The 23,027-nt window shown below is 45.6% G+C and overlaps 1 long non-coding RNA gene across 1 annotated transcript in view; it reads left to right on the top strand.

The window, feature by feature from the left end:
* Positions 1 to 18,951, top strand: part of LOC132497785 (uncharacterized) — a 192,963-nt gene extending 174,012 nt beyond the window's left edge. The window contains exon 6 of the long non-coding RNA XR_009533637.1: positions 18,792 to 18,951. This is a non-coding gene — a long non-coding RNA (uncharacterized LOC132497785). The remainder of the gene's footprint in view (positions 1 to 18,791) is intronic.
* Positions 18,952 to 23,027: the final 4,076 nt, after the last annotated feature.

The raw sequence follows: 23,027 nt of genomic DNA, 5'->3' as shown, positions 1-23,027 counted from the left end.
ATATACGCAAATACTTACGTGGGGCTCTGAGGTGGCCATGGGAAAGAGAGCCTATTGACATTGTGTTGAGTTTTGAAGCATGGATAAAAATTCTCCGGGCAGAGAAGGTGAAAGGGCTTCCCAAGATTGTTCAGGATAAGTAACCATGTACCTGGATGAGTGGAAAAAGATGATACGACTTTTGTTTTGGTTCCAGACCAATTTTTACAGGATAGATTATGACTCATTTAAACAGATAAAACAAAGCCTGCTGTTTGTACATTTTATTCTCTTTTCCCCCAGCCAAGCAAGCAGAGCTGGGGACACTGTGACATCAGGCGGCTTGTTAGGTAAATAGAGCACATTTCCCTGAGGTCGGAGCCGTCCGCTCTTCTCTCACTGGGGTCTTGGCCCAGGCCTGCCCAGAACATTGCCTGCAGTAGAGTGACCCATGATGGAGCCCACTCTCCAAAGTACTCTCCAAATTCCCTCTGACCTGCACGGAAAGATGTTTGAATAAAACGTTTCACTGTAAACCTTCAAACTCAACGTTTCTAGAAGACTCCTTTGGGAATGTCCATGGCGTTGGGCTTCCTGCCATCTGCCATTGACACCTCACAAAAAGTGGCCCTGGCAGAGACAGATCACAGAACTGAGGAGGACAGGTGAGTTCGTCCACAGACCCTTGAATGCTTCAGCTGGCTGGGGCCCAGATTTCCAGAGATAGGACATGGCATTTCAGGTCAAATGAAAGTGGTCGTTTCAGAACTCTCCCCAGGAAAAACTGGTAAGGAGTGAGGAAGTGGGACCATGGAAAGGCACACTGCCAAGAGCAGGAAAGGAAAGGCACGCTGCCAAGAGCGAAGTTGGATAGAAGGTGACTTAGATCAAACCCACAGGGGAGCTTGGAGCTGGTCCAGGCCACATGACAAGGCTGTCCTGAAGGACGACACAGGAGCTGGGGTTTTTATACCTCCCATTCCATCGGCCATTGGTTCAGTGCTGCTCCCAGGGGACTTCAGTTCCTGGGCACTGCCTGTGCACACAGGCCAATAGATTCCTACAGCCTCACAGCAATCCACTGTGGCTGTAGGAAGAAGAGCATACAGGCAGGGCCGGGTGCAAAATGAAAATGTGGGAGCCCTTTTTTAAAAAGCAGGGCAAAGGTGCCAAATAAAAGGTACTAAAATAAAAGCTTTTTCCTTTCTTCCACAGTCTCCCTCTTGGCTTGTCATCGTTTCTTTTGTTGTTGTTGTTTTTTTTAAATGCCACTATTGAATGCCACTGTAAGTGAAGGAAAATTTAAATTTTAAATCATGAGCATAAATTTTACCCCTTTCATTTCAATATTGTGCGATGCCTGTTTTAAATGCAAATATAAGAGCATTTGAGTATGCTAATCGCCAAAATTACACAATTTGCATATTTCATTCTTACCGTAACAGTGGAAAAGCTGAGCAAAACGAACTCATCTGCTTTTATTTCATTTCTTGATGCAGGCACATTTTACTAAGAGTCCCTACCTTCAGCTTACTGATGAGTAAAGAAGGATTGAAAGGGAAGGGACTATGGGTGGCCTAACCTTTGCCTTTCCTTCTCTGTCATCATTTTCAGCATCAGTCATGTCCCTGGCTAGCGCAGGAAAGTAATGTGAGGAAGAAAGAACATGAGAGGGCTCTTTGCTCATCCATGTTTCTTAGAAACCACTGCCTTCTTTCTGGGTTAGAAGCAAGTCTTGGTTCAGATGGAAAGTGTGGCCCCTTGGTGCTGTCAGCATCCCTCCCGCTCCCCAGCTAACTCGGTTGGAGACAAAACACACTTTCCCTGTACTCGCCTTGAGTCTCTGTGAACTCCCACACATTGAGGGTCCACTGGAATTCGGTGCTCATGGGAGCGTCCGTGAGAGTGGGGCAGCCAGAAGGGACAGACACACGGACTGTGTGTATCTCCTCTGTTCGTGTGCGTGCTCTGTTGCCCCATCAGAATTCACTTACAAAATACAAGTTCAAAGGAAAAACATTTAAGAATTTCAGAATGACAGTAGAGCATTAAACTCAGCGTAGGGTCCTTCTGAACATGAAGTCCTGGTGACCACACAGGTCACACCCCCCCATGACGCTGGCCCTGCAGGCAGGAAGGCCACATGCGTGAAGATGGTCAAGCGATCCCAGGGGATGTGGATGGAGTCCTGAGAAAGAAACCAAACCGGTAGGCCAGCCCTGCCCACGGGGAGTTTGTGCAGAAGGAGTGTAGGGCACACAAAGAGATTTGTTTCTGGAGCTACAGCCCCAGAACACAAGCCATGCCAGGAAAGAGGCGACAGCAAGAGACAAGGGACCGAGCAGAGGGAGAAAAGCCAGGGAGCTAGCTAATGAGCACTAACCTGAAAGAACCAGGGAAGATCCACAAAAGGCAGCCGAGGATCATGGAAGGCAGCAAGATACTGGCAAAGGACTGTCATAAAACAACCACCATTTGGACCTGGTCCCAAACCTGATGCCCTCCCCGGCATCCCTCTAAGCCTGTGAGCTATGCTCCGCGAGCCTGGGCGTGGCTCCTTAGAGGGGCAAACCCCGCTGGACGGCCGGACTTCCCAGTTCCTTCTTCTTGTTCTACCCTCTTGGTAAAAATAGAGACAATTGCTAGGAGTGGGACGGCCTCCTCCCTCCCCTGCAGAGAAGAACACTTCTGCTTTGCCAAAGCTCTAGGAACACTTTCCCTGATTGTTTCATCGTGGAAACAAGCAGGAAACTGGCTACGCTGAACATGTGATATGGAAAGAGGTTAGTGGTGATCCTCCAGCTTGCAGGACACCGGGTCGCATGGTCCATCTGTGAGACTTTGCAATCTAGCAGCAGAATCCTGTGACTTGGGAGGTGTTTAGCCACCTGGAGGCCTCCTTCCATCACCCGTGACTCAGTCTTCTGCATTAGCTTAGAGCAAGCGTTTCTCAACCTCGGCTCCGTTGACTTTTTTTTTTTTTTTTTTGCTGTACGCGGGCCTCTCACTGCTGTGGCCTCTCCCATTGCGGAGCACAGGTTCCAGATGTGCAGGCTCAGCGGCCATGGCTCACGGGCCCAGCCGCTCCGCGGCATGTGGGATCCTCCCAGACCAGGGCACGAACCCGCGTCCCCTGCATAGGCAGGCGGACTGTCAACCACTGCACCACCAGGGAAGCCCCTGTTAACATTTTGAGCCAGTTAATTCTCCATAATGGGAAACTGGCCTCTGCACTGGAAGATGTTTAGCAGCATCCCTGGCCTCTGCCCGCTAGATGCCATAGCATCCCCCGGTTATGACAATCAAAAATGTCTCCAGACTTTGCCCACTGTTCCCTGGGGGACACAATTGCTCTTTGTGAGAATCAGTGGCTGAGAGCATGTGGGGTTTTTACCCTATGCTCTTAGCTAGGTGTATTATTCCACTTTTATATTAGCCTGTGTCTGCTTGTCTGAAAGCATCTCTTTGTCACACTTTCTTCCTTGTAGCACCATATCCTCCACTCCTGGCTATGTTAGTAAGGCTTTAGTGGGTAGTCAAGCCACTTGGTGTTAAATCTCCGTGCTCTGTGTTCATCCAGAAAAAGTTGAGCCTTTGAAGATTGCTGTAAAATATATACACCCTGAGACCTACAAAGATTTTCATTAGCTCACCATCCCTTTTCTATCTCTCCTGGGGTCCTGGGTGCTAAAATCTAGCAAGAGCTCAGCCTAGTCTTCTGTCTTATTGCATTGAATCCTCAAGGAGAAGAAAAATCAGTCCCATAAAATGGCATACCCATGTTTACAGGTGGGGAAATGAGGCTGGAAAGTAATAAACAACTTGCCCAAGACGATCTAGGTAGTAAGTTGAACTTGGGTGTTTTGGCTGCTAATTGGAGACCCTTTTACTTCTAGTGATGCTTCTCAACTTTAGTGCCTGTAAGAATCACCCAGGGGAGTTTGTGAACAGTGCAGCTTCCCAGGTCTCCCCACAGAGACTCAGTAGGTAGGTCTAGAGCAGGCCCCAAGAATCCGGATTTTAAACCAGTGTCTCCACAGATTCTGATGCAGGTGGACTGTGCATCTCACCTGAGAAACACTGAACTCCATCGTGCTCCATTAGGCCATGATTTCTGGTGAGCTGCTGGGGAGGGGAGAAGAAGAAAGAGGGACATACAGGAGAAGGCTTGGGAGCGATTAGAAGTATCTGGGTCTCCTCCCACATCCCCGCAGGCTCGGCCAGGTGTCTGCCTGGCAATACTGTGTCCAAAAATCCAGTCCCCACTGGATGCCCCTTGACTTCTCCTGCTTCTCTGTAGCCAAGGAGCATTTGAACGGCAGGCAGGTTCCCCCAGCTCAGGCCTTGGGTGCCAGGGCCCAGGCCACAGTCAGTCTACCTGCCAATAATCCACAAAGCACTTTCATCCGTTTAGCTGAGTTATGGGAATTAGCCCAGGAATATTGCATCTGTTTGTCCACAGATACTTTCAGAAATTCTTGGCCTTCCCAGGAGACTTTTCCTGGAATCTTTGCCTGCCCTGGCTTGATCATGAAAAACCTGGATCAGCCCGGAAGTTGGATGTCTGCTCATTTGAGCTTTCAAATAGTCTGGTAAAAGAAGGGGTCCAAGACATCTTGGTATGATGTGTGTCCAGCAAAAAATATTAGCACAACATAATAAGAATAATATTTGGAGGACTCAGTTCCCATTAGAATTTGGCAAATAAAGCCAGAAGATCTCCTAGGTTCAGATCTAGTTTAAGGGAAAATAATGGCCGATGCAGGTTTGAGTTTCAGAATTGGGTTTCTTCCAGCTCCCTCGAGAGACCAAAGAGAAAACCTGCAGAGAAACACAAAACGCTGCTCATTGTACCTGCTACTTGTTTGCAAGCAATTGTGTGTCTGCCCTAAAAACCCCACTGGGTTCACCACACTTTGAAATCAGTCTCCATGATGTAACACTCCCGACTGTTCGCCCACACTTTGTGCAGGGTTCTGTGTCTCTGAATCATGACTGCAGTGACTGCACTTCTCTGTTTGAACTGTGGCTGCTGGTGGTTTGGCCTTTATTCCGTGAGCTATAGCTTCAGGAAAGAGCCAGTCCTCTCCTGTAGCACTGATCTAGTGCAGCTATTGTCTTCAGTTGTTCTTCTGTGGGCCCACCTTTTCCAGAAAGCTGAACTGGAAGCTTAGCCTCCAATCCTATGGACTGTTCAGAAGACAGGTTGTCAGCTCACCAAGCTGGAACCTGGGGGGACCGAGGTTCAGAGAAGACAGGCCTACCACTTGTGGGGTTTACACATCTCCTCTGTCCCTGGGAGGAGAGCTGCTGGGACCTGTGTTCACTGTCACCGTGTGTGTTGTAATTGCAGAGCTGGCCGCACATGTAGACGGCAGGTAACCCAAGGTGTACATTCCAAGAGGTCTTCCCATGCAGGAGGGTTTTCTCTTTGATGGAGGAGGAAAGCTGAGCAGTGTTCCATGAGCACGATCTGTGCCTTGAACCAATGAAGGGCAGATAAAGAGCTGACATCTCTGAGGACAGGCTTGCTCCCCTTGTCTGATGGGGGGTCACAGTCAAGACTTGAGCAGGCCCCCTCATAACTGGAAAGATGGTCTCTGCTGTGGGAGTGATGTTTCACCAGAGCCACCCTCTTCCTCTCAGATGAAGCAGCTGAGATGATGGGCTACCACCTTCGAGGCTTGCCAGATACCCTGGCACCTAGAAGGGTCTGCCTTTGACCATATTCTGGTTGCTAGAAGGGGGTTTCTTGACAGAATACACAGTCATTCTGTCTTTTTAAGTCATGAGAGTGGGCGGGCCAGGTGAGAAAATTTGGGAAAGCAGCACAAATCCATATTTCCTATTAGAAACACAAAGTCCATCAACTGTGATGGTTGTGAGCTTCACCCATCCGAGTTAAGTGGGTATTTGTGCTTTCTCTGTGGGACCTGGAGCAGTAGCAGAGGCCTGGATGGCAGCCATGTGCTGGGGCAGGAGGTGGCAGAGAAATTAGCAGCGGTTGTCATGCCCATTGGGGCATCTGGTTGGTTCTTAGATGAGTGGGTGTCTGGTTGTCATTTCCTTGGAATAATGGAGACCAATGGGCCTTCCCACTTGTGTCTCAAACCATGGAGGCTGGAGCTTCCACTCGGGCAGGCTAGTCCCTAGGGCCTGGGTTGACGGATTCAGCAAAATATGAATACAGGCCACCAGTTAAGTCTGAATTTCAGATAAACAACAAATAAGTTTTAATGTAGTTTTTAGCATATCACTTTAGTATGCAAAGTATTTGTTGTTTATCTGCAATTCACATTTAACTAGGAGGCCTGTTTCCTATCTGTCAGCACCACCTTGGGCAACCCCAAGTAAACTCGGAAGTTGTTTCTTCAGACTTTATTATCGATAATGAAGGTGAGGAATCCTCATTTTCAAGGAAAAGAGCAATTTAAGGTTACTTACCTTAGTGTGGGTTTTGAGTCACTGTTTTCTCTCTGTCTCAGACATGGTAAAATTTTAAGCATGGTTTCTATCGTGGAATATGAGGAATAGGAGATTTTGTCCCCAGGGAAGGAATTTCCAGTCTCATTCCTACAACGCTTCATGGAGCTGTGGGTTCCCCTCATTCACGCACTCTGCTCTTTTCACTTAGCAATCTTTCCATACAGAAAGAACTTATTCATTCCTTTTTACAGCATCATAGTACTCCAATTGTGTGGATTTGTATAATTTGTTTAACCAATTCTATATTAATAGAAATGTAGATTGTTTCTGATATTTTCCTCTTCCCAACAATGCTTTACCAAGTGACATTCTACTGTGTCTTTTTTGCACCTGTATGACTATATGTATATACTTTTTTTTTCTGCACCCATACAATAAATTATCAGTAACATAAATTCCCACAAATGCTCTTGCTGGGTCCACAGGTGTATGCATGTGTAATCCTGTTGGATTCAGACAAGTCACCTGTCATAGATATTGCACTGACCACACCTCCTCCAAGGGTGTAGCATTGCCTGTTGTGACTACTTCCTGAGGCTTTCTTGAGATGAGAAAGAGGCTAGAGAGTATGGGTAGTTATTTAATTAGAACATTGTGTTCCCCAACACACTGTTCCCAGCAGTTACCGTTGAAATTCTTATTTCAACTCAAGAAGGGAATATTTTTATTTTTTAAATTATAGCTAAATAAATTAGGACTCTTTTGGCTGCAAGTAATAAAATACAGTTCAACTCAGCTCAGTGGGGAATAGGATAGTGAGAAAGGAAGGGAGGTGGTCATCGTAAGGACAAGGATATAGCTCATGGTACCAGAGGCAGAAATGCAGCCATGTGCCCAAGTTTGCACTTGGAGAGGGTCTGCGTGAGTGACTCAGTGTGTGTGTGAAGGACTTTGACTCTGAACTTGGGTCAGGCACCCACCCCAGGTCCAGGCAGCTGTGAACACTAAAGCATCATGTTGTCCAAACTGAAATCTGGAACCTACTACCCTGAGTGAGCAGAGAGACTGGGCAGATATTCCAAATGGCATCGGCTACAACCACAAATAAAATGATTTATCTTCGTCACTTTAATAGTATAACAAAAAGGATTACAAAAATAGAGCAGACATGAAATGAATTCTGAGTGCCCAATAAATCTCTCATGTAAATCACCCCAGCCATTTCTGAGGTTATCATATGGCAGAACTGAGTCAGGTATGAAGTGGACAAATTCTCACCTCTGCTACTGTTTCTATTCAGCATATAGTTTCCTAATAACTGGGTTATCAGAGAAGCTTTTTAGAGTAAAAAAAAAATTCTTTTAACATTTTTTAAAACAAAAATTTCTCTTTCATGAGTTTCTAAAAAACAAAACAAAACAAAACATAAAACCCCACAGATTTCAGGGCTGGCCTGTAGAGCATATTTCAAAGTGATGTGTGATGTCACTTTAGGAAAGTGAGCTGTTTCTTTTTTCAACCTAAAGGCAAAATGGCCAGGGAGAAAGCAGCCAAGTCTCTGAGTAATCTTATTGAGGGTTCAATTTTCTAAGTATGACCTTATGCTAGCAACAGCTCCTAAGTAACAAGAAAACAGGCCAAGCTAGGAAGTCTCGCTTCTGCAAGACAAGAAACTCCAAGACAGCAAAGTCTGAAGGTTAATTCTAGTTACATAACAGGAATGAGTCCTCAATGCCGTCCGAGATTACAGACAGCTACAGACAGCTGTCTCCCTACGGTTTTGAAGCACGTGGGCTCTCACAGACTTCATCCACCCTACACCCTCCCTTCACTCTCCCTTCCTTCCTTATTTCCTTTTTTTTCCCTTTTATTTTCCATTCTATGCTGTTTTAGTCAGAGTTCTCCATAGAAACAGAAGCAATAACCTGAAGACATGTATATGTGATTTATTATAAGGAAGTGGCTCATGTAATTAGAGAGATGGGCAGGTCCTAATATCTGCAGGGTGGTTAGGCAAGCTGGAGACCCAGAAGAGCCAGGGATCTAGTTCCAGTCCAAGTCTGATGGCCTGTGAATGAGGAAAACTGATGGTGGAGTCTGAAGCAGGTCCAAAAGCTGACAGGCCCAGGAAGAGTCAGTGTCTCGAGTCAAAAAGCAGAAAAATACCAATGTTCCAGTTCAAAGACATTCAGGCAGGAGGAATTCTCTCAGACTCAGGGAGAGTCAGTCTTTTTGCTCTGTTTAGGCCTTCGAGTGATTGGATAGGGCCCACCACATTAGGGAGGGCAATCTGCTTTACTCAGTCTACTTACTTAAATCATTAAAATTATAATACTTAAATGTTCATCTCATCCAAAAACATTCTTACAGGAACACCCAGAATAGTGTTTGACCAAATATCTGGGCACCCTGTGGCCCAGCCAAGGTGACACATAAAATTAAGCATCACAGTTGCCTTTCTATTCTCTTGTGCACAGGCCACTGCTACATGCTCCTAAGACAGGGATCTTGCATGTCCTCTTTTCTGTGTCCCATTTCTCCACTTGTTTTTATGGTAAAGTTTCTAGAAAGGGAAATCTAGACTCACTGTCTGAAACGTCTCACCTCTCACTATGCATCCCAATGGCATTTGTCATCTGTCCCCAACTCTCCACTGAAATTGATTTTCTTAAGAACGTCCATAATCCAACTGTCGAATTCTTTCCTCTCTTGCTTTCTGTAGCAGCTCCGCATCCTGAATTTCCTCTTACCTCTCCAGCCCCTCCCGCTCTGTGGCGTTCCCTGGGGGCCCACTGTCTTCCTTTCCTACTTTATAAGCTCCGTGCACTAGTGTCATACTTGCCCTGGCTTTAACTACCAGCTACAAGCGCAGACTCAAAATCTGTGTCTTCAACATTAACCTTACTCTGAACCCCAGACTTGTATGTCACTGCTCATGGATTCTCTCTCCACATGACATTCCCCACATGAAACTGGAACTTAACATGTCATTAAATTCATCATTTTCTCACAGATTTAATTCTTAGTTGCCTCTTTCTCATAAGGATACTATCATCCACCCAATCTCCTAAGCGCCTACCTGGGAGACATTTATAACCAACACTCCCTCTCCCTTGCCTTCTAATTCCAACCAGTTACTGTGCTCTATCTATTCTACTTGCTTAATACCCACCTCCTCACCTCTCCATTGTCTCTGTCATGGGCTTAAACCGGACCCTCCTCATTTCTCATCTAGACCCTAGCAGAGCTTTGTAATGGATTTCTCTCCACCACCCTTCCAGACGCCTTTTCAATTCATCCACTAGATTCAGTGTGATTTTTGTGACAAGGAAATGTGATCACCTTACTTCTCAGTTAAAACTCTTCAAAGTCTTCCCCATTGTTCTGAGGATGAAGTGTGGAGACAACTCAACAGTCCAGGAGAGAGGCAATGAGCTAAGACAGTGGCAACTGAGATGGAGAGATGGGGAGCAAGGGAGGGGTATGGAGGTCCTAAGGAGCTAGAAAGGACAAGATCCCATTACTGATTAGATGTGGGGAGTGGGAATAACAGAAGCACTAAGGAAAACTCTCCAGTTCTGACCTGGAAAATTGAGTGATCATAGCCTCGTTCTCTAAGCCTCGGAACCAAGACCTTCCTTTCCTCATGGACAACAGCAAGTTGAGTTACCTGGGTGGGGCACGACGTCTGGGGAAACAAGGCCTCAGGAAACCTGTCAGTCTGGGCAGAGATGAGTCAGAACCTAGTAAAGAAGAAGAAATAAAAGATTAATACCAGATGGAGAAGGAGGCAGTTGAAAGTCCTTATAAATAGTCAGCATCTAAGAACTCGACAGGAGTGGAAGGTACAGCAGACAGTGCCTGAAACAGAGGCCTCTTCTGCCAGGAGGTTCCTAAAAGTTTGCTGGCAAAGACCAGGAAAAGAACCAGGGCCATGTGCTCAGCAAGACATTACCTAAGTGCAAAGGGGTTTAAAGGACTTAGAACTCTGACTTCCATTCTCATTTATTTCATGAGCACTGCCGTTCCCTTTTTCTTGGTCAGGGTTTTGGCTGTAGTTTGGAATATCTTGCTGTTTGCGGAAAATTTTTAAACATGAATTATCTAGTTGCTATGCCTCCGGGGTGCACATTTAGATGTGCACATGGATGAACTAATAGACAGCTCTTTTCACCTCACTCTCTTTACTGAGTCTTACCAACTTAAAACAAAAGAAAGGCTTATTTTATAGATCTTTGAAACATATCTGAGCATTTCCAATTCACTTAAAAGCCAGTCCCCTCAGGGATCACTCTTAAAGAACCAAGGTCATTTGAAAAATCTATACACCAAGGATATTTAAACTGGTTAAATTGAGCCAAATCACCCAATTTGACTGTTTAGTCAAATTCAAGTATGTCCAATGCATTAAGGTATTAGATCCTCAATAAATTCTTCTTTGGCGTGGCCAGATGAGATAAGTGCTATTTATGTATTGTTTTTACACAAATGGAAAATATATACATACCGTAATTCAGAAGTTTTCACAGGTAACCTGGTTAGAATTCTGAATGGGAATCAAGAGAAGGCTGATCTTTCTGCCAAAGGGCAGCAAAAGAATCTGACTTTCTGCTCTGCGAGCAGGTGGCTGATGGACTGTTTTATGGAGGGTTTGGTTAACTCTGTCTTTCTGTCTTAGTTACCTACCAAAATAAAGTACACGAATCCCAGCATGATAGGAGGACTCTCTCATCAGCTGGCCGGCATCTGAGTAAGGCTCCACAGCCTAGGGAAATGAAATTACTAAGGAAGACAAGTCAATAAGTATGCAGTTTCAAGAGGCCTCTGTTTCAGGTATTTTCAGTGGCCAGACAGTAACAGCCAGTGTGATCTGCTGGCTACACTAGTCCTGGGCCCAGAGTTGTCCTCGGAGCCGTAAGGGGGACCCAGCTGGTTTCTGCCCCAGGGCCCTGCTCCTCCTCCTCTTGGTGTCCTCCTCTACGGAACACCACCTGGTCCCCTGATGAGGGTCTTTCAGACCCCTTTACCCATAAATCTGACCCAGGGCAAGCCCCATTCCCTTAAGACACTACCCAGGTGGTAAAAGGGGGACCAGATAAATACACTCAATTTATGATGTTCACTACTGATAAATGCTTAGCTTCTGTGCCTTTTAATGAAATAGCACTGCATTGTCACCATCGCCTTCAAGGCCTTATCTCAAAGGCACAGCAAGATGGAAACATCACACAGTGTGACAGGGTCAGAGACAGAGAGTCAGAGACAGAGAGAAAGAGAGATACTGTCTTTGGTTAATAATACCTTTTGTCATATCCTACCAATTATATATCCAAGCAATAACCTAAGTAAGACACAGAATTGAGGACACATTTTTGTCTGAGGCCTTCATCTTACACATGAGGAAACTGAGGCTTAGAAATGGCTGAGTTGCCCAAAGCCACACACCTGGGACTAGAGCCCAGGTCTCCTGATTTCAGGCCACTGGTCTTCCTGCCATGAACATCCTACCGCCTTGCCAGTTGTGTATGGCCAGATGGAAGATGAAGGTTGCAGAACCTGGCTTATCTTAGTAGCAACCCAGGCCCCTTCCCATCAAGGACCTTAAACATAAGGATCAGACACCAGACTAGGGAAACACCCGATGAGTAATGGGGAAAATGTATACTCAGTGGTCCACTGGCCTCAGTGTGGGAAATAAAATAGGTTGCCGGGAAACCAGGAACTTAGACTGTCCTGAGGGAACCATGAGAGCTGCCTTTCTCAACTGTGAATATCCCGTCCCACAGAAATAACCATCCTTCACACAGAAGCCCTGCCACTTTTACCCATGCCTGTCCCTCTTCTGGATTCCACTCCACCCTTCCCTTCCTTTAGAAAGAAGTTCTTTTTCCTTCCTACCACCAAGAATTCTCACCGAGCTCCAGGGAAAGAGTCTACCTCATCATATGTTCTCATTCAACAAACTTTTATTAAGCACCTACTGTGTACCAGATACTGAGCTGGGTCCTGGGGAAACAAAGATGGAACAGGCACAGTTATTCTTCTCAAGAGCTCATCATCTGAAGGTCCTATTTGTGTACAAGTGCTTGCTTGCACATGGGTCTAATAGCCCCATGTGGACAGCGGGCATATTTCTAAACCCCAAATCCCAACATATGGTCCAAAAAAAGATTGCTTTTCTAATTTACGACTGTTCTATATGAAGGTCTTTAAAAGGCTTAAAAATTAAATCGCTTTCATAAGTTCTTTAACAAACTTATTTTACTGAAAAGAAATAAATTTTATTAAATCAGGCTTTTTTGAGAAAAATCTGTGCTATGTGTTCATCAAACCCATATGTGTTAACTTGTAAAACCCTGTAATCATAGGCTATTGCAGTTGGAAAGGATCTGAGATATCACCTAAGCCAGTAGATTTGAATTTTTTAATTTTATTTTTTAAACAATGAAACACTTTTTAAGCCAAATATTACAAAAAGTTCCCAAACATAAAACAGTTAAAACTGGACCTGCTTTGGTCAAAGGAGAGATGGAGAGCTCAGAGCCCTCTCTCCTAAACTCCCACTCCCATCCCACCACCTCTGTTCCCACAGATTTTGGAACTGCACTCCACAAAAAGTACTATCCAACTACCCCTCATGTCCCAAATGGGGACACTGAGATCCAAAGAGAGTATGACCTCATTTTAATGAATTACATCTGCACCAACCCTGTTTCCCAACAAGGTCACATTCTGAGATTCTGGGCATGAGGACTTCAACATATGAACTGGGGAGTCGAGGCAGGGGTAGGGGGACACAATTCAATCCATAGCACTGCTTCCTGCCCTGTCTGGATGAAGATCTTTGTCAAGCCAAGGAAGTCCCTGATACCAGGTCCTTAAGGGAGAGATGTGAGTGTATTTGACCACTGCTGGGAAGAGGTCAGGGGAGAGAGTGGGTGCATAGAGAGATGCCCCTGGGAAGATAAGAGAGGATGGCCCTGAGACCAGGCAGAGGGATTAGCTTAAGTAGGAGGGGAGACACTTCCTGTATTATCACGAGGTGGGAAGGAGAAAGGGATGAGTTTGGATGCAAAATGATATACAAATATGGAGGAGGGAAGTCAAGGGAGTTGCTTCAAATGGCCCCACTTTCTTCGTGAAGCAGGAGAGCCTGCCTATTGAGACTGACAGTGGAGTTTGGGGTTGGGGCTCAGTAGATGGGCAGGAAATAGAACCAGAGACTTGAGGAGGGTGGGGAAAGTTTGAAATAGCCCTGTGTATAGTGGACAATAGCCAACTTTGTCTTGAGTAGGCACCCAGTACATCATTACAGAAGAGGATTTGTTATCATTGTATTAGAAAAATGAGAGAATGGGAGGTGAGCTGACCAGGGGAACAGAGAAGGGCTGCCTGACAGTAACAAAGGTCCAGATGGTGTTAGTGACCAAAGTTTATAGTGGCACCATCTGCAGGGTGTGAGGTTTTTCCAGCCATGCTCAACAGCTGGGAGACTGATGTAGAGAAAGTAAACAGTTGAGTTGATCCAGAGCTGGGCTTTGCCCAGGAGGGTGCATTAAAAGGACAAAGGGGAAAGGAGGCTGAGGATGTTAGCAAGAGGAGGGTGAAGTGAGAAAGCTCAGGGGCCCAGGTAGGTAGAGAAGGAAGTAGGCAGTGAGCAGGCTGTGCCTGTTTCTGCAGACGAGCCTTGCACATGCCCCTTGCTTGCTGTTGACCAGAGCACGTGGTCATTGCTGCCCCCTGGAGGGACAGATGCTGCCAGATGTAGCATGCTAGTGAGCTGTGACCAATGGCCTCCTCAGCTGATCTTCCTCCTCTAAGGTGGTCCTGACTGGCCCAAGCTGGGTAATTCAGAAATTTGTATCTAGCCACAAGGGTCAGAGCACACTCTGGGGACACACATATCCCTATGAAAGGATGAGGTCGACACCAGCTGCATATCTGGTGTGTTGGTTCAACCCTATGTCAGTTTGCTAATCTCTGTGTTATTTTTAATGCTATATGAGCCAACCCTGTTTATTTGGATCTTATGACTGTGAATCTTCCAAGGCCACAGATCTTCTCTTAATATACATCTACTGACATTATTAGCAGTCAACTCAGAACTCCAAGTTACTAGAATCACTTTAGTATCTTCCAATACGAAATAACTGGAGGGTAGGGAAAGAAACTTGTTAGTGGCATACTGAAAATACTCCTAGTACAGAATGATTAAAACTAAAAACCAGTACCAAACTTTGTCAGGAGCAATGGAAACTCTCATACCCTGCTGCTAAGACTATAAATTGGTGCAACCACTTTGGAAATTTTGGTATTTTCCATTAAAATTGAAGATATGCATATCCATCATCCAACAGTTCCATTCCTAGGTATATGAACAACAGAAATAGATAAAGATCTGCATAGCATGAATTGTTCATAATGGTCTAATACTGGAGACAACTCAGTTGTCCATCAGCATTAAAATGGAAGGATAGCCATACAATAGAACACTATACAGCCATGAAATTGACAAGCTACAGCTATAGGCAACAGCGTTGATGAATTTCACGAACATAATGCCAAGTGGAAGAAGCCAACATAAATACATACTGTATGATCTGTCTATTCAGAGTTCAAAAACAGGGAAGAGTGACTAATATATAGGAATGCAGACTTCAGTGGGTAAAGTATAAAGAAAAGCAAGGAGGGATTACCACCACAGTCAGGATAGTTGCCTCTAGACAGGCTTACCGCTAACATCTGTGGGGCTTAAATGGAGAACTGCATACCATAACCCTAAATATTTAAAAGTTGTAAATTAAACTAATAGGCTATTAAATAACAGATGTCCTATCCTCCTACCTTGACAAATGTATCTTCATTGCAACCTGGAAGACCAGGTTGGACCTGAGAATTCTTGGATGGCTTAAAACTTCTTGCTGGAAGCGTGACAAAAGAAGAGCCAGCCCCCAGACCCTCGGGCCATCCTCTCCTCCCACCCCTGCTCCATCCCATACCTCAAAGGGCCTTGTGCTCAAGCCTGTGTACTCCCTAACTTTCTTTCACAGCATCCTACAAATATCTGCCCCTGGGCCACCCATCAGGAAGGTGGAACTGAGGAAGAGCCCCGGGGAAGACCTGGGAGTGGGCCTGGAATCATTTGGACATGGAATTCCAACGCCCCCGTGCTTGGTGCCTTGTCTGGAAAGGGAGACATGGGTTCCAAGTGGACATGGCCTCTTGACCTCACAGACGCCCCTGTCCCTTTGGAAAGGGGCACTGCTGGAGAAGAACTGAAGCCCCGAAGCACAGGCCCAGCAGAGAGCCCCTGTGTACGGCTTAGGGCAGTACCACTTTTTTTGTTGTTGTTAATAAATGTATTTATTTATTTTTTTATTTTTGGCTGTGTTGGGTCTTCGTTGCTACACGCGGGCTTTCTCTAGTTGCGGTGAGCGAGGGCTACTCTTCTTTGCGGTCCGCGGGTTCTCACTGTGGTGGCTTCTCTTATTGTGGAGCACAGGCTCTAGATGCATGGACTTCAGTAGTTGTGGCTCGCGGGCTCTAGAGTGCCGGCTCAGTAGTTGTGGCGCACGGGCTTAGTTGTTCTGCAGCATGTGGGATCTTCCCGGACCAGGGCTCAAACCCGTGTCCCCTGCAGTGGCAGATATATTCTTTTTTTTTTTTTTTTAACACACACACACTGTATTTTATTTTATTTTTATTTTATTTTACTTTTTAAATTTTATTTATTTATTTATTTTTGGCTGTGTTGGGTCTTCGTTTCTGTGTGAGGGCTTTCTCTAGTTGCGGCGAGTGGGGGCCACTCTTCATCGCAGTGTGCGGGCCTCTCACTGTCGCGGCCTCTCTTGTTGTGGAGCACGGGCTCCAAATGCGCAGGCTCAGTAGTTGTGGCTCACGGGCCTAGTTGCTCCGCGGCACATGGGATCTTCCCAGACCAGGGCTCCAACCCATGTCCCCTGGCAGGCAGATTCTCAACCACCGCGCCACCAGGGAAGCCCCCTGTATTTTATTTTTACAACAGATAAATAAACTGACACAAACATTGTAAATGGATAACCACAACAAAAGCAACAATAATTGCAATTACCAAACACGAAACACACTCAGACTATGTCGTAATATTGACATTCAGTCTAGTGATCCTCCACTGTAACAGCTCCTTTACTTTGCAGTGAAAATTGATTTGTATATTTTTTGCCTTTGAGTCCTTGTGGGATTTTTTTTTTATTCAAACAGAAAGTCACAAAAATTATCATCATTCTCATCAGTTCACTCAGTCCCATGTAATTAATTTTTTTTTCTTCTTGATCTTTTGTTAGCACTTTTATGAATTCATCAGTTTTCCATTAGAGTTCTGAAGGGCAATACCACTTTTAAAGGAAAAAGAGGGCTGTATTAGGAGAGGCACTGGAAAACTTCTGGGGTCCTGGCAGTACTCTATATCTTGACCTAGGGGGGTTTACAGCTACAATAATTTATTAAGCTCTACATTTGTTTTATACAGCTTTCTGTACGTGTGTTATATTTCACAATAAAGAATTAATGAAATCTCTATATATTCTATTCCTGGTGCTGCAGCTTACGGGATCCCCACAGACAGATCAGCTCAGAGTGGTTGCATTTAAGCTCAGACACCTTGGGCCGTTAAAATGCCTCAAGGTGTGAAGACCTAAGGGGGAAATGGGCAGATGCTGGAAACACAGTAACTCTCACTGCTCATTCTCTCCACTGTCCAGACTGAGATCCTTGAGTGACATGGAAAGATTTAGGGAGAACCATGAGTCATGGCCCGTGTCCTCCTGCCACTGCAAGTGCCTCCGAGGGAAATTCCTTCTCCTCCCTCTTAAACAAGATTACAGATACTGTGTTTATCAAACCGAAATTATAGGAGGCTGTTCCTATCCTAGCAGAAGTGAAAGAAGACCAACTCCCAATTATCCTCTGTTTGGAACACAGTTCTAGGAAGACTTCTCTCCATCAAGGCAGCTGGATGGGTTAATTACACAGTTTGCTGAGCTTCTACTATGTCCTAGACGCAACCCTTATTTTTCAGCTCCACATTTTAAAACATTCATTTCGTTTTTATTTTTTCATTCCTGATAGGAAAAACATTTTCCTTTTACAAAGATTCAGATTTCTGATTCTCAAAAAGATTTCCAAGTGCCCCACATGGTTTAAGGATCAGGGTTTTTCTAAGAATATATATTTCAACTACGGTCCATGAAGATACACACACACACACACCTCATCCCAAAACTGAACCTTATGGCTGAGAGATGATGAAGGGGAAGTGAAAAACTGGCCAGTACTAACCAACCCAAAGCCCAGGCAATTTTTTTCCCCAAAAAATCTAATTTCTGAGCTTTGCATCTAAGCTGTTTAAAGGCCACATTGCCAAAGTACCAGTTTTCCTCATTTTGGGGAAACAAGCAAAGCATATGGCTCCAGGGACCTTCACAAACTGCTGCTGAGAAGTGGAGCCAGGCACATTTGGTGGCTTCAAGATGATCAAAGTAGCAACATATTAGATTAGTTTAAAGGAGGAGGATGAGGTAGTGGGGTAGAGGGGTAGAAACACAAGTTAAATCAACAGCAGGACTAAAGTTGTAGATTACAGACAATGAAGGATCACTCATTTCTACCATTTTGCCCCAGTAAGAAACACCCGACAAACATCTACCCATCACTTAAGACTCCACCCAAAGTTTACCTTCTCCCTCCTTCGTGCCTTCACCAGACCCACTCAGTATTCTACCAGAGTTGCTGCAACATTTTACAGGACTGTACTGTTGGGTGTGCCTTCCTAGACTGTGGGCTCCTTGAGGACGGGACCATACTTTATGCATCTTCAAAGTTCCAGCTAATGCATAGTATGAGCTCCATAAATGCTATCCTTGACTGCATGGATAACTGATGGATTCCATGAATATAGATTTGGCTTTTCCAGCTGCTATGATGCCACCCTTAAGTGAGGAAAAGCATCTCAGCCTCTGCCAGAGTTTACCCACTGTTTTTTGTTTTTGTTTTTGTTTTGTTTACAGGCTGCATTGGGTCTTCATTGCTGCGTGTGGGCTTTCTCTAGTTGCGGCGAGTGGAGGCTGCTCTGTGGTGCGCGGGCTTCTCATTGCAGTGGCTTCTCTTGTTGTGGAGCACGGGCTCTAGCACATTTAACCCTATTAAACGTCTAGGGCTTCAGTAGTTGTGGCTCGTGGGCTCTAGAGCGCAGGCTCAGTAGTTGTGGCGCACGGGCTTAGTTGCCCTGCGGCATGTGGGATCTTCCTGGACCAGGGTTCAAACTCGTGTCCCCTGCATTGTCAGGTGGATTCTTAACCACTGCACCACCAGGGAAGTCCCTACCCACTGTTTTTAACTTCTCTTTTCAGGCTCAAGAAGCTGTGAATTCCTTAATGTCATACACTGGCCTGAGAACATCGTGTATTCTTTAAGCAGAGTTATGAGAACGGAGAACTTGCTCAGCCGACTAAAACACTGGAATTGTCCTTTTCAAGACCCAGAGCTCCAACATTCCTTGGCTTAACAGACAGAAGCACCTGGGAAAATGTGGGCAAGGGTGAGTAGTGATGGAAAAACCAGGCATTTCGTGTGCGTCCAACTCAACTCAGACAAATTCCTTTGAAACAGTAATGCAAATGGCATTCCTTTCCCACCCAGGACTGCAGCTAACACTTGAAATTGAAAGGTTGATTTTAGGCCACCACATTTTGCTCTGTTAAGTGAATCTTTTTACATGGGTATGCTGATGCCCACGGGAAATCCTGTTCCATTCAGAAATCTCAGGGGAAGCAGTCTTGTGGGATAGAGGTAGAATATTCCAGCTAGCACAACTAGTGCCCAAGTCTGGAGGTTACAGTTCTGAACTTCCAGAAGCTGATCACCTAGGTTACCGATTAGCCAGTTCTCTGGTGCCTCCTTTCTCTGTCTGCCAGTCATCTCTGAACCATTCCTTTTCCGCTCAGCCATTCCCCAAGAAAACCACCTTGGCCTGGGGTGGAGGTTAGGGTTAAAAGAGTCAACTCTCCTATCGGACCAAGGCTTCCTAAAGGTTTCATGGAAGCTAAGTAGAAGTGATGTGTAATTGCACCTATTAATTGCCTTCTATTGGAGACGGGCCGCGGGGCCTCGCGCGGTGACCTTGGGGACAGAACTGGCTTTAGCCTCACTGCTATGTGAGTGTGAGCCACTTACTGGAGGCTTTTGAATCTCTGTTTTCAAATTTATAAAATGGTGATAGAAGGATTGTCTTGAGGATGAAATGAGAAAGTGCACATAAAGTAACTTGTGCTCGACAGAAAGAAAGTTAATTCCCTTATGTGTTGAGATCTGTAATCCGTTGTGTGTGTCACGTGGAGAACTAACCATCAACATAAATCAGAAAGCACCAGGCAGCCCCGTCAATCCAAACAGGGCCCTATTTCATTTACAGAGAAAGGCAAATGTTTTCTTAAAACATTTTGGTAAGTAATAAAAGGATTTTCCTGGAAGCCTTTAAAAACCAGTAAGATTGTCATATCACTGTAGTGTTTTAAAGTAATGATCCCTTAAAAATTCCTCCTAGTCTTAGGATTCTATGACAAAAATCTGTCACAGAATTGGACATTTTGAGGCTTCAGCCAAACCAAAGTATGAATTCAAACTGGAGCAGATTACATTTATTTGTGATTCCTCAGGTCATTCAGTGTGAATATTAACTTCTTAATGGAGAGTGAAACAAAAATCACCTCTTCTCATTTTTTTATACCTACTCAACCAGTTTTACGAAACTGAGACAAAAGCAGAAGAAGGAAAGAAGGAAGGAAGGAAGGAGGGAGGGAGGGAGAGAGGAAGGAAGGAAACAAGGAAGGAAGGAAGGAAGAGGGAGAGAGAGAGGGAGAGAGAGGGAGGGGAGATAGCATTCTCTAAAGCAAGCCAGTATTTCATTTCATTTGAGTCGCTGCAGTGAATGTTAGCTCCGTGGTATTTCAAATACATGTTGCTTCTCAACTTTTGGTGCCCTAGACCTGAAAACCGGAGAGTGCTACCACCTGGAATACTCAATTTGCTTTGGAATTGTCTATGTTCAGAGTCCAAGGGTCCTCTAAGATCATTAATTCCATCACTTCTGCATAGTTTTTCCCTCCTTACTGAACTTTATTTAAATATTCCATGCACACACACACTTACATGTAACTGTATACTAGACTACGTAGAATGTAACTATTTGACAATTGCTAGTATCTCCTATTAAAAAGGAGCATTTATTCCCAGTTGTCAGTGCTTCCTAAGGCTATATTCCTCCTGCTCTTTGCGGGGCAGTGTGCTGGTTAAACATATGGCTGTGAAACCATACTGCCAGCTTTGAATCCCAGCCCTGCCACTGACAGTAGGAGGACCTTGAACAGGTTACTTAACCTCTCTGTGCCTCAGTTTCTTCATCTGTAAAGTGGGGGTGAGAATAGCACCTACCTTGAGGGGATGTTTTGGTGATGAAGTACGTAAATAGCTTAAAAGTTGTGTTTCGCACATACCAAGCCCTCCAATGAGACCTGGAGCTCCAGAGCACAGAAGACAAACAAGTCTCTGCAGCTAAAGGAAACCGTAGAGGGGGAAGATGGGAGAAGCAGAGAGTAAGGGAAGGCCTGGAGAGAGAATGGGCCTTTAAGAGTCGAACTTAGGCTGACGTGGCTGTTCTCCTGAGCCCCCTCGGGCTTTGGTTTTCTGGTTCTAGGAGAAGCAATGGAGACACCGTGAGCGCATGACCAGAAACATCGTTTGGGGAAACCTGTGCTACATTCATAGATACTCTTAAAAGAAAGCCCCTTACAAAAAAGCTCCGCAAATAACAGCAAGCCCCGAGGTAACCATGAAAATGTCAAGCCCTGAGGAGAAAGTGGAGAGCACAGGCCCCACCTGGAGGGCCACCTGGAGGGCCAGCTGAGGGTCACCAGCGGACGACCTTCTTCCGCCGTACAGCGGGAATCGGCACGTGTGAAGGCAGCTGGTCTGGCCCGCAGACCCACTGTGCCCTCCCACCTCAGTAGCCTGACCCCAGCCATAATGGGGGTGTTTACACCACAGGAATCTGCAGCTTCTTTTTGTTTCATGTTTAGAAAGCTGGTAGTTAAACGTTCCCCGACGCACTGCTGGGGAAGATACAAAGGCTGGCTCGGAAAAACTGAAAGAAAAATGCCTTAAACTGCAAAGCTTTTTCTTTGGCATTCCTTACCCTTCCCCTCTGTACGAAGGCAGGAAGCTGGCCGTTGGACATGGTCTGTTAGGGTGTACCTAAAGAAGAAAAGCCACGCTGACCTCTTGCTTCACAGAGGGCCAGAAAAGTGCTGACTGACGGAACTTGAAAATGGCATCCTTTTCCCATGAAATATAAGTTCACTCCAGGCCCAACACAGGTGTCACACGGAGGACCTATAGGCTTGTGATGACCGTCCTCAAAAGGGAAATGCAACGAAATGCAGTCGTTCACCTACTCCTTTTACACCGCTTTAAAAATATGATTATTTTGACATATTTTAGAGAATATGAAAACTGTCTACTGAGACTTATTACCTTACCTCCTTGCATCTAAAAGACCGTTTAACCTGTTCAGATTTCTGGGTGTTTCTTGAGAGCAAAGATGGAAGAATAGGGACTGAAATGAAGAAGTGCCTCGACATCTGCCTTGATTAGTCTGCTGGGGCTGCCATTACAGAGTTCCGCAGCCCAGGAGATGCAACAGAACTGTATGTTCTCGCCGTTCTGAAGGCAGAAAGTCCAGGGTCAAGCTGTCAGCAGGTGTGGTTTCTTCCCAGGCCTCGCTGCTTGGCTGGTAGTTGGCTGTCTTCTCCCCGTGTCCTCACACGGTCTCCCCTCTGTGTGTGCCTGTGTCCTGACCTCTTCTATAATGACACCAGTCTTACTGGAGTAGCATCCACTCTAACGACCTCATTTAACTGAATCACCTCTTTAAAGACCTCATCTCCAGACACAGTCGCATTCTGAGATACGGGGAGTTGGGACTTCAACCTATGAATTTGGAGGGGGACGTGAGCCCATTAACTGACTAAGCATAAGCATTATTTATCCACAGGGCAGATTTGATTTAACAACCTCACAGGTCGAGTTCCCAGAGAAGCAAACTCTGGAAAGATGGAGACTGGTGTGCAGGGGGTTACAGGGAGTGCTCTCAGGAATACATACGAGCAGCAAAGGAAGCAGGATTAAGCAGAGGGAGAGCTGGACCACAGTGCCGTCACAGTAGGGGCCCCAGCTCATCACACAGACCCTCTGGGGGGGCCCTTCAGAGTGGTCTGGAACCAAGGCAAGGCGGTGGACTAGTCACAGGACGTGGGCTGCCCCAGGGAGGAGGCATGACCTGCCTGAGAGGCTGTCTTCGGTTGAGGATGGTCTCAGGAGGGCTCGGTTGAGAGCTGCCAGTGGCCGAGTCTTCAGACATTGACAGAATGATTGCTCGGTCTCAAGTGGGGCTTCTGGTCAGTGCACTGCAGTGTCCACAGCCATACACGTGAACAGAAGTTCCCTAAGTGCATGGAAGAATTTACCGTCATCTTCTTAAGAAATTTCTCATTATGTCTCTCAGTAGGTTAAAAGGTGACCTATTCTGAACC

Source organism: Mesoplodon densirostris, chromosome 10 (assembly GCF_025265405.1).
Source record: "Mesoplodon densirostris isolate mMesDen1 chromosome 10, mMesDen1 primary haplotype, whole genome shotgun sequence".
In the NCBI taxonomy this organism is placed as follows: Eukaryota; Metazoa; Chordata; class Mammalia; order Artiodactyla; family Ziphiidae; genus Mesoplodon; species Mesoplodon densirostris.
The sequence above is the reverse complement of the archived record's forward strand: the minus strand, read 5'-3'. Positions and strand labels throughout refer to the sequence as shown.